At 34.4% G+C, this 12,989-nt stretch overlaps 1 pseudogene; it reads left to right on the top strand.

Moving 5' to 3' along the window:
- The first annotated feature begins 761 nt into the window (after positions 1 to 761).
- LOC115874044 lies at positions 762 to 11,739 on the top strand (annotated as a pseudogene).
- Positions 11,740 to 12,989: the final 1,250 nt, after the last annotated feature.

The raw sequence follows: 12,989 nt of genomic DNA, 5'->3' as shown, positions 1-12,989 counted from the left end.
TTAACGATTTAAGTACCCACCTTGTGGTTCTCGTCGCCATTGTATATGCTAATGTCATCTTTACCGTTGGTTATGGTGTTTATGGTCATGGTAGAACCGGACTGGGAACGACTCATCTTCCATTCTTCTATCTAAAAAAAAAAAAAAAAAAAAAAAAATATGTTGAAATTTTAAAATAGTCAAATTTTATGGTAAATATTTTAAATCGGTGATAATATAATATTATTTACAGCTGAGAGAAATAAAATAATTCACTAAAATATGTTTAACACTTTTTATTTAATAATAAAATTTACCGGTAAGGAGATTATTCTCTAGTGAATTTAAACCTTAAAAATCTACGAATTTTTAATTGCACAGAAGATGATTCTGTTGAATAATAAAGAGAAAAGTTAGTTTACAGTGTTGCATACGAGTTTGAGAAGGGAAGATGAATAAAAAGTCTTACAGTTCGCCAGATACGAGGGTTGCCTTTCAAGTTTTTCAATCGCTTGATTCTTCACTTGTATTGGGCACGTCGCAATCATTCATTAGAGGATTGAAGAATTGTTAATGCCGAATGGTATACAACAATTTCTTTGCCAACGGTCTTCGATGAAATAAGGAAAAGAACAAAAACGTCGCATCATTCTTCATCACGAGAATTCCAGCTAGCTCCCACAAAGCACGTCAAACAACTGAGTATTTGAAGGAGAAAAAAATCGAATTAATGTCATATTGCCTATAGTGACTTTTCCTTGTTCCCCACTGTCAAACAAAAAATGCGCGGACAGCGGTTTTCACCACCTGAAAAAGCCGTTGAAGACTTTCAAAACAATGTTTCTACGATATAAGCTTCAGAGTTGAAAAATGTTTCTAGAGTTGGTTTCAGCGTATCCAAAAATGTATAGATCATAAGAGCGAATATTTCGAAAGCAATAAAACACTTTGTTTCGAACTTGTTCGTTTCTGTTTTACTTTTGTAAAAACTTAAAAGGCAACACTCGTAGAAGAGTCAAAAATCTTTTATTTTTATAATATCTGCCAATAATAATGACATGGTTAGTATTATCATTGATAATGCTAACTTAGCTAGCACCATTAGAGTCTAACCATCACTCAAGTTGGTCAAAGATTGCTCTAGAGAAGCTGAGTAAATTAGGCAAAGAAAACAAAGTCCTCTTTAGTCTGGGTGCCAGATTACAAAGAGATAGAAGGTAATGAAAAGCAAACGATTTAATTAGAAAAGGAGCAAACACTTAATTAGCTGGACCAGAACCGTTCTGCTTCCCAAGTGGAAACAACTTCATACAGAACTCAAGAACTTTGAGGATTGTCATCCGGAACCTGCAATGGGAATCCTTCAAAGGTCTAAGACACTGAAGAAGTTTCTGACTTTACTCAAGTAAGAACAATGTTCAATTGTTGATGCTAAGAAACAACTGCGAATGCAGATTCTGTGAGGAAAATGAGGAAACACTAGAACATCATAGAGTACGCCGAGACGACAACTATCTGTGTCATAAGCTTTGGTACCACTGGGAGACGGAGAACTAACTCTGTAAAACCGTCCCAGATACCAACTTTCGTCAAAGTTCTGAGACTGTAAGATGAGTTATAACTCATGAGGGGGGGGCAAAATATATCTGTAAGGTCGCTGTTATTAACCTTCCCTCCTCCGATAAAATCTACAATCTAAAATCTAATATAATCTATATTGGTTTTTAATATTTTAGGAGATATGCTTCCGGAATTACAGATTTCTTATTATTTCTAGTAGATTTATTAAAGTATCTAATTTACGTTCATTAATACACAAAAAAGAAGCCAAAACTAGAACTATTTAAAATCCGGAAATAATGTAGATTTAACAATCTTCTCCTCCAGTATTAAAACCCAGGCTGCTTAAGTAAAGATTCAAGATTCTCACAAAAAATAGTCATAATGATATCTTTAATGCTGAGTGATAGATTAGAAACCTATATCTTCTCTCGCACGTTTTTTAATTGCTTCCATTTTTGAAAATTTTGTGTCTTTTCATAAGTTATTTGGGATTTAAATGGAAGTAGTTTGATATGGCGCTTGTCGCCCTCAGCTTGAATATCTGTTGGTAATTTACTTATTTCGTTTTGAGCCATTTCTGGCTCCAATTCAATCAGCAATAGACACGAAAGAGAATGAAAAAATATTGACTCAAAACTGACAAACTAAAGAGACAGCTTTATTTATTTGTCAAATTAGAGATAATAATTTCTGAATATTTTTTAAAACGTAACTCGCTAACGAAAAAAATATTGTTTTATACACGACGATAAAATTGCATTATCGTCTCCCGAAATTAATTCACTCGCGATTTCATCGTATAAAAAATAACTAATTTTGTCCCAATAATTTTTCCCAAAACAGTTAATTAGTTGACTTAGATATAAAGAAATTAATATTAAAAAAAACACATCCAATTTAATCAGATTCAATGAACGTTGATAGTCAAATTTAGTCAATGTAAGCATTCAGCTGTTTAGAACTTTGCCTCAACCCCTAAATTGGATAAAAATGGCAGACTCATTAACAAACAAAAAAATTTTTAATTTCTTTTTTTAGGTTAGGTGTTGTTTTCATGCCTACGCCGATTCGAGTTATGCGAAGCAAGTTGACACGGCGGGAAGTATTTACGGCACCCTGGCATCCGAAAGGCTGACTAACAAAGATAAGGTTAGTAAACTGTCATAATAACTGGTGTTCGCGTTCTTTTCGACATCTGTTTGTTCATTGTTAAAACAAACTACCCAGCACGGTATTGTTTAATTTGGTCGCACGTAGCTGTCTTAAAATAATATTGTTTCAGAACCGGTAATTGGTGTTTGGAGTTATCTAGTCTAGCCAACAAATGACTATTTTTCATGAGAATCTTGAATCTTTACTTAAGCAGCCTGGGTTTTAATACTGGAGGAGAAGATTGTTAAATCTACATTATTTCCGGATTTTAAATAGTTCTAGTTTTGGCTTCTTTTTTGTGTATTAATGAACGTAAATTAGATACTTTAATAAATCTACTAGAAATAATAAGAAATCTGTAATTCCGGAAGCATATCTCCTAGAATATTAAAAAAACAATATAGATTATATTAGATTTTAGATTGTAGATTTTATCGGAGGAGGGAAGGTTAATAACAGCGACCTTACAGATATATTTTGCCCCCCCCCCTTTCATGAGTTATAACTCATCTTACAGTCTCAGAACTTTGACGAAAGTTGGTATCTGGGACGGTTTTACAGAGGTTAGTTCTCCGTCTCCTATATCAGTGGTACCAAAGCTTATGACACGAATGGTTGTCGTCTCGGCGTACTCTATGATGTTCTAGTGTTTCCTCATTTTCCTCACAGAATCTGCATTCGCAGTTGTTTCTTAGCATCAACAATTGAACATTGTTCTTACTTAAGGTAAGTGATGAGAAATTTCTTCGAGTGTCTTAGACCTTTGAAGGATTCCCATTGCAGGTTCCGGATGCAATCCTCCAAAGTTCTTGAGTTCTGTATGAAGTTGTTTCCACTTGGGAAGCAGAACGGTTCTGGTCCAGCTAGTGGGAGTGTTTGCTCCTTTTCTAATTAAATCGTTTGCTTTTTCATTACCTTCGATCTCTTTGTAATCTGGCACCCAGACTAAGAGGACTTTGTTTTCTTTGCCTAATTTACTCAGCTTCTCTAGGCAATCTTTGACCAACTTCAATTAATGGTTAGCCTCTAATGATGCTAGCCAAGTTAGCATTATCAATGATAATACTAACCATGCCATTATTATTGGCAGATATTATAAAAATAAAAAGCTTTTTGACTCTTCTACGAGTGTTGCCTTTTAAGTTTTTACAAAAAGTAAAACAGAAACGAACAAGTTTGAAACAAAGTGATTTATTGCTTTTGAACTATTCGCACTTTAGGTATTAGTGATGGGAATACCGGTTCCACATGAGTCGCGTTACAATAACGACCGTTCCAGAAAAATACCGCGATTTTGTAACCGAGGTTCCAACTTCCAAAGTGTCTCTCAACCAGTGTTGTCAGGTTCTTACAATTCTACTAGCTGTTACGACCATTCGTACCATAAACTTAGATACAACTGATAATCGAGATCGAGAATTACCCTTACTAGGTTTTATAGAAACCGTCCCAGATACTGGCTTTTGTCAATAGAAACTTATATAAATGTATAAAAGCAAATAAAATATTTTTATTTTATTTGCTTTTGCGTTTAATCTTTCAAACAACGCTATTTTATACCATGCCTAGTATATACCAAAAATCGCTATTTCGAAAGGTAACGTAGCGACGGGAGCATCAACGCCAATAGTAACCGACCAAATCGCGACAGGAAAAACCGGAACCATAGAAGCGCTCCAGCGACTGCTGGAACGAAGTACGTCGCCGCCGAGGTCGAGCGTGGTTAATCAGTTACAGTAGAGACCAGTTACTTCTGTTTGCGACAGACGGAACTACGATTCTAGGAGCGCGACGGCTGGAGCGAAGTACGTCGCCGCCGAGGTCGACCGTCGATAATCAGTTACAGCCGGGACCAGTTACTTCTGTTCACAACAGGCGGAACTACACCTCCAGGAGCGCGACGACTGGAGCGAACACGCGCGACGCTATGTACATACCAGTTCCAGTTACTACTGTTGGCGACCGCCGAAATCGCGACGGCTGGAGCTAAACACGTCGCTATGCGGTTACTACTTTTCGAGCTAACTTCAAGAGCGATTATAAATAATTTATTTGCAAATTATAAGTAATTTATAATATTGTCGTCGTTCTTCAGTAACAGGTACCTGATTTGTTGTGGAGCGCGACACGACGTTACAAAAAAATACCGCTTCAAAATAGCGTTACTCCAATACCGACATATCACTATAAGGTATATACATTTTTGCATACGCTTAAACCAATAATTATGGAAACATTTTTTCCACTCTGAAGCTGATATCGTAGAAATATGGTTTTGAAAGTCTTCAACAGTTTTTTCAGGTGGTGAAAACCGCTGTCCGCGCATTTTTTGTTTAACAGTGGGAACAAGAAAAAGTCACTAGGCGATAAATCGGGTGAATACGGGCAATAAGACATTAATTCGATGTTTTTCTCCTTCAAATATTCAGTTGTTTGGCGTGCTTTGTGGGAGCTAGCTGGAATTCTCGTGATGAAGAATGATGCGACGTTTTTTTGTTCTTTTTCCTTATTTCATCGAAGACCGTTGGCAAAGAAATTGTTGTATACCATTCGGCATTAACAATTCTTCAATCCTCTAATGAATGATTGCGACGTGCCCAATACAAGTGAAGAATCAAGCGATTGAAAAACTTGAAAGGCAACCCTCGTATCTGGCGAACTGTAAGACTTTTTATTCATCTTCCCTTCTGAAACTCGTATTTAACTTACTGTAAACTAACTTTTCTCTTTATTATTCAACAGAATCATCTTCTGTGCAATTAAAAATTCGTAGATTTTTAAGGTTTAAATTCACTAGAGAATAATCTCCTTACCGGTAAATTTTATTATTAAATAAAAAAGTGTTAAACATATTTTAGTGAATTATTTTATTTCTCTCAGCTGTAAATAATATTATATTATCACCGATTTAAAATATTTACCATAAAATTTGACTATTTTAAAAATTTCAACATATTTGACCAATTTTCGACGTTTTTTAGATAGAAGAATGGAAGATGAGTCGTTCCCAGTCCGGTTCTACCATGACCATAAACACCATAACCAACGGTAAAGATGACATTAGCATATACAATGGCGACGAGAACCACAAGGTGGGTACTTAAATCGTTAATGCCCATTAAATATTCTCCAATATTTTATCTTGAACGTTTTTATCATTAAAAATAATCACAGCCCAAAAAAATTGTAAACCTGTTTGAAGACATTGTGTAAATGGATAATCTAACTTTGATGATCAGGTCTATTATAAAAGCTGTTTAAAAAGGTGATATTTAGTGTTATTTGTTATTATTGTTTTATTAGGAGTAAAAATGACACTTTTTATGGCGAGGCTGTACGTTTGACATTACAGGCGAATTTTTACTCCGAATAGAACATGCTATTTTTGTCAAACGTCACAAATAAGTTTTTAAACAATTCCAAACGTTGCAAATTATATAAAAATATTTAAAAGTATTACTTTGTAAGTCATTATAAATCGAGAAACTATGGTTACGCTCGTTGAATTTGTTTGTATCAGTTTAATAATTTGTTAATAATATATTTTCGTACTTTTGTGCTTAGGCGTAAACTTTTATGCCTAGGCGTTAAAATAACGTTTTTATATTGCGAATCACGTCGCAAAAATTAATACTTTTTTGACGTTTGAAAAAAAATTAGTAGAAGTTTTTGTTATCCACAAAATAAATTCTGAAGACTTTCTTGTTTGTAGGTTTGGGCAGGTAGTCAAGACAATCTAGACGGCATTTATGACGTATACGCACCTTCATCTACGTTAAGCCGGCCTTCTAGACCTCGACAAATCGCGCAACCTGTATCTGTACCTCCGCCACCAATCAAAGAGAAGAAGAAGAAGAGTAAAGGTCTGTCAAAGTCACTGGCAGGATCGAGGGAAGATTTGTACCATCCTATTATGAATGGAAAAGTAAGATATTAATAACTATTTAATTACTCACTCTTAAACTGCTTATAGATATTTAGATAAGAAATCTGCTGATATGCGTTTTTTTTATACACGAAATTTGTGTTTAAATTTAAATTATAAAACACAACATCTTGATAATATGACACCATAGGTAGAAGATTAAATTTACAAGAAAAAAAGAGGAAAAATCCGGTAGCAAAACACAGCACACCAAATCCCATTCAAATCGAAATAAGGGTTTTTATAACATCTTAAAAAAATGTGTTTAATTTTTTAAAGTTTGATGCTGATAAATCTAACGAATAAATGAACCACTCTTGTATATTTTGTAAATGTAAATTTTGTCCAATGAACTTATTTTGATACCAAAAAGACATGCTTCATATTTAGTTTAGAAATTTACGATCATAAACGTATCGATATACAATTTTATAATATTAGTGGCGCAGTGGATAGGATAGTAAACATTTGGATTACAGATAGAGGTACCGATTTGGTCATCGAAACTGTGCAGTCTGGATTTTAACGTGTAAGACAGTGATGTAGACAGCTCAGTGGAAAATCAAACAATGTATTAAAAAGAGATAAGCATTGGGTCAATACATTTCTTCTATGCGGTATTGCCGGATTTTGCATCAAAATTTCAAACCGCGCAACTAAACGTTTACGAAAAATCTTGCATCTAGGGTTGAAACTTTATTTTTCACTCTTATTTACTCATTTTACTACAGCTGTAATAGATTATACAGAGAAGACCAGGCTACTAGTAACATAGCAAGTTGCCGGACGAATTTACGTTTACCCAATTTGTGTTTGTACTCGAGATTCACTGCCGGCTAGTCGGCTAGTCAGACAGTATGTAGTTGCAGTTGTGCTTGGACGGGTCGATCGTGACAGACTAGGAATACGACGCGAGGAGTCCCGAGTATTTATTATTTTCATTTTAAGTGTTTACCTTCACTTAAGGTAACATTTAAAATAAAAATACTTAAATCTTTATTATTTGAGTGTGTTTACAAGCCAAAACTAAAAATAAATAAATGCTCTAAACCCAAAAAAAACAAAAATATTACACTAAATAAAAAAAAAGTTATAACAAGTGTTGAAAAAGACCACCTTCTTGTGCTAGAGAGAAGCCTAGGCGGTCGTAAAATCCCCGTCTGGCATTGGCTAACATATTAGGGCTAATAGTTTGGAAAGCCTCTCGTATTTTTACTTGAAGCTCATCCAGATTATTAGCCCTATTATGACCATACACTTTGGGTTTTACATAACCCCACAAAAAGAAATCATTGGGAGAAAGATCTGGTAATCTAGCGGGCCATAAAATAGTTCCATATCTACTAATTAAACGGTTAAACACTTGCTTTAACTCCTGTTCTTCATTAATCAACACATCAGGCTTCTTGTGTTTTTGTGGGGACACGCACCCATGTGTTTCAAAATTATTAATAACTCTTGATATAGTAGGTAAAGATAGAATTGCCCTGTTCACAAAAGTTTGTGGAAAAATTATTTGTATATCCCGATAAGACCTATTTTGGAAATACCATTTTACAATTTGAATTTTCTCACAAACTTCGTAAACATCCATTATTTTACTTAAAAAATAAATTTTACACGAGAACTGTCGCGAGAATCTATGTATTCGTTTTGGCTATTAAAACACGAATAAATACAAATTATGAAACATTCTTATCACATATACTACCTATTTCTATTTTATCGCATTTTTTCGTCTGCTTTTTATCCGGCGGACGGGTATACGCTAATTCGTCCGGTTCTGCCTATGTACTACTACGGTGGTCGGTCTGTATATTGCTTAGGTATATTATCTTCATTTCAGTAGTATACATGAAAGTTTTTAAAATAGCTTATATTTTTCTACACACATTTTTCCTATTAAATGTAAAAAACCGGCAACACTGTATGTCGTTTTCGATTTTGTCTCTCTGTCTGTCAACCGGTTATTTATATTTTATTCTCTGTCACAGGCATTAAAATCCAGACTGCATAGTTTGCCTCACCAGCAGGGTATATTAATTTGTATATTAGTAATATTAAACTTGATGTTTTAACTAAATTAAAGAAAAAATGAAGCTAAAAATAAATAAGCAGTAGAAGTAATTGAATTTATTTAAAACTCATATTATAGCTGAAACTTTGGTTTTGTTGATCAATTTATAAACTCTATTATCTGTTCTTTAGGCTAGTAGCGTCTCAGGAACCTTAATGAAACCAAGACATAGCATGCCAAGAGATTTAAGGGAAATGAGCATGCCCCCTGGCCCTCCTCAACCTGTATATATCGTGGGACCACCGCCAGGACCGTACCAAGGAACCTTACCAAATCCAAAGTTTTTCAAACATCATGGTAAACTACCACTTTGTTATAAATAATGTCTATAAAATTGTGCCTTATTATTACAAGAAGTTTTCTCGTGTTTCTTAAAAACAATTTTTTTTTGGTTAAAGTAAAAAGCACTAGAAAATGTATCTCCATCTCATCTCAGTATGTTTAAATTTAGCTCGTACATTTACTGAAATGATCTGAAAAGATTCAAACCATTCGATTTGACACTTGTTGTCATCTCTTCTTTATACTTTTATATTTTTTTGTTTAAATTCAAGTATTTTCTATACATTCGTCTTCTTCTTCTTCCTTCTTCATAGTAAACGAATCGCCTGTTTGGTTTCGTCTTCTCTACCGGTCAGACAAAGGGTCAGTCTCACAAGTTGTCGTTCCATCGTTTTTGTGGACGTCCTAAGCTTCTGCGATCTAGCGGTGATTTGTCGCGTGCAACTCTCACTATCCTTCTGTTGTCCATTCTGCTAATATGCTCTGTTCCATTCTTCCTTTCTGCTAGGAGTACACTCATTTACATTTTTACCTTGCATGCTCTTCTTATGCTTTCATTTCTCTCCTTGTCCAGAAGCGTCTTTCCAGCTATTCTGCGTAATACTCTCATTTCGGTTGTCTCTAGTAGTTGTTTAGTTGTCGCTGTATCAGGTCGAGTTTCTGCAGTGTATGTCATTATTGGTCGTACCGTTGCTTTGTAAATTCTCGCTTTAGTTTCCACCTCAATGTTTTTATTTCGCCATATCGTGTCATTCAGGCATCCTGCTATTCCTGGTTGCCTTCGTTGTCCGTTCTCGCACCTCCGCTTCTACATCACCATATCCTGAGCCTAGATACTTAAACTTCATCTCTTGATGGATAGCATTGCCCTCGACTTCCAGTTTGCATCTTAGTGGTACTTTTTATTGTCGTCATGCATTTAGTTTTCTGGGTCGATATTATCATATTAAGTGATTTGGCAGTGCAGTTAAATCGATGTAATAAGCTGTAGATCGTCCTCATTTTCAGCTACCAATACGGCGTCGTCGGCATAGCACAGAATAGTAATTTCCTGGTCGCCCATACTGTATCCCTTCAGTAAACGTACATTTCCTATTATTTCGTTCATAATGATGTTGAAAAGAAGAGGGTTCCTAACCTAACCTAACTAAACCTTGTCGGATACCACGGCCTACCTTTACTGGTTTGGTCAGTACCGCGTTAATTTTGGCTTGAATTTGGTTCCGCTTCATATATGTTTCTATACATATATTTCAATACCTTTCTAGATTTGAATATGCGATCCACGATCAATTTTATTTACAGAAAAGTTATTCATTGTTATTGTCTTTTCTTTTAGGAAATACCTTTTCTCATAGGCCGAAAGGCAAGATGCTGATACCAGCGAGACCTATACCACCTCCCATGGTACCAATAGGACCAGTAATCATACCAGCACCCGCGCCTTCAACTTTAACCAAATCGAAGAAGAAACACAAACAAGTGCCCATGGAGGAACCGATTTATATGCCCAGTAATCGAGCGCTCTAGTCCTGTAGCTAGCTACCAACCAGTCAACTTTCCCCACGAAGCTTACCTGATGCAACATTATGCTACAATGGAAAGTCAAGGTTAGTATAAAATATATAGGGTGTTTTAAAAGCATGTATCATCTCTCGTGAGGAGATTCCTTACGTAAAAATAAGATTTATTTTCATATCAACATAGGTCCGATTCTGCTTTTTGTTTCGTAGCTACATGGTGTTGAAATCTTAATATTTTTTCGATTTACTATCGAAATACACGAATTACTAAAAGTACTTGGAAGAAAGTTATAATAAATCCAAAGATTATTAAGACTTTAACACCCTGTAGCTACGAAACAAAGCAGAATCTGACCTATGTTGATATGAAAAATAAATCTTATTTTTACGTGAGGAATAGTTCTTACACCCCTTCTCTTTGTTCTGCTCTCCCACGAGAGATGGCACATTTTGAAACACCCTGTATACCGTGTGAGAACACGGGGCATAGGAAATCCCTTGTAAATTTTGAAAGGTTAAATATTATCTCCCAGATAATTTTGTATAAAAGTTGTATTAGACTTTTTGAATAGGCGTTAATTAAAGTTGTGCTTTCGCCTAGAATTTTGTTTTATTCAGAATGGGCATTTAAATGCTACTTGCAAAAATCTACCTCCGAATTAGGAAAACTTATAATACGGCCCAGGAAAAAGCTACAAATTAAAATACCAGCAAGAATATGATTAAAAATTACTGCAGTCAGTCTTGTAGGCGGTGTTCACTCAAGACTGAGAAACAAATCGTTGTGTTGATCAATCGATCAACAATCGATCGTAAACAATTTTCCCCATTAGCAATTCCGTTATTTTAGTAACTGATTCATCAGCATCTTATCCGTAAATTACAATTATTTAGCAACAATGTTATTGATTTTAGGTAAACAACGAAGAAGTAGAGAAAGATCTGTGGAAAAGCAAAGCAAACTAAATAAAAAATTAGCCCAAAGTATGAACGGACTTGATGATCCAAATTTAATAAGAGATGATGAAAGTCCATTCAACACAGGAATATATAGGTAGGTTTATAATTCTAACAAAATATTATTGATATTCATATTACATAATTTCATTTATAGGAAAAAAGGCCACCTTAATGAAAGGGCATTCTCTTACTCTATCAGGCAAGAACACCGAAGTCGAAGTTATGGAAGTTTGGCGAATTTGAAGTTTGCCAGTCCTATACCAAATGGAGTTCATGATGTAAGTATAAAGATAAAGAGCTTAGTTAACACGGTCAAAGTGTACTTGGATGAAATATATTTGGACGCTGCGCACGTCTTATTTGGACGCCACTTGGATCGTATCAAGTATATTATATTTATATATATATATATATATATATATGATTGTCTATGAACTCTTTCTGAAGGTCACCGAAACCTGAACGCGGAATTCGGTATTCTTTCGCATCTGTTATAGTTAATTTGTGCCAATGTCTTCTAAATTTATTATTGAATAAGTGTATTAAAAATATAGGTTTCAAAGGTTATATTAAGGTATCTCACAAGGTTTGGTCCAAAAAAAAATGTTTTTTTTATCAAAATTATTAGTAGATAAGAAGTTCTACGTATTTTTATAAATTTAAAAGGCAAAATGTACTTTTATATGGAGTTGACATATTTGTTACTTCCTGATTAATAATATTTCCAAATATACATTTCTAATATTTATAAAGTAATTAAACTGTGCTCAAAATTTACTGTCTGTCACTCAAACTCGACTGTGCTCAAGATTCATCCAAACTATAGCTTCATTCATAACCTCGAAATTAGTGGTGTCAATTAGCGTAGAAGTTTGTTCCTGTCATTTGCATTCAGAACGGCAAAATTAGTGGTAGGCATTTTCAATTAGTGGAAAAAGTTAACAAACATTTAACTTTTTCAGTAATTATACTTTCAATTAGCAATCAGCAAATACAAAATTTGCGACGAATGTCATTTTGGCCTTTGATTATCATCCGTCAAGACAAAATTTGGTTATACATTAAAAGTTTATTATTTTATTATTATATATTATTATTTATATATTATAGCTAAATATTGGGCTTTCTCTATGAACTGACTATTGGAAGCTGTTGCTAGGATATTCTATTAATTTTAATTGTGTTTGTTAGACATTGTAAATGATCGTAAACTAAAAAGTATAAAGTGTAATGAGGAAAATGCATATTTTTAAATAATGGTTTTAAAAAATAGTTCATATAATTACAAAATGAACAAAAATAAATCGTTGATATCGGTTAAGAAATGCCTCTAATATAAAATAATTAAATATTGTTAATTTAAATGGCCGGGCAAACGCTCTCTACCGCGCCTTGCCGCTGTGACGTCACCCGCCGTTCTTCTGGTTGAGTGGAGCCAGACGCGTGTTTATTTTACACAGTTTTGTGTTAATTAATACATAATTAGTAATTAGTGATATTTATAAATAGTAATGGATGAGCGAAAACA

Source organism: Sitophilus oryzae, unplaced genomic scaffold, assembly GCF_002938485.1.
Source record: "Sitophilus oryzae breed Bouriz unplaced genomic scaffold, Soryzae_2.0 scaffold_0_pilon_pilon, whole genome shotgun sequence".
NCBI classification, from domain to species: Eukaryota; Metazoa; Arthropoda; class Insecta; order Coleoptera; family Curculionidae; genus Sitophilus; species Sitophilus oryzae.
The sequence above is the reverse complement of the archived record's forward strand: the minus strand, read 5'-3'. Positions and strand labels throughout refer to the sequence as shown.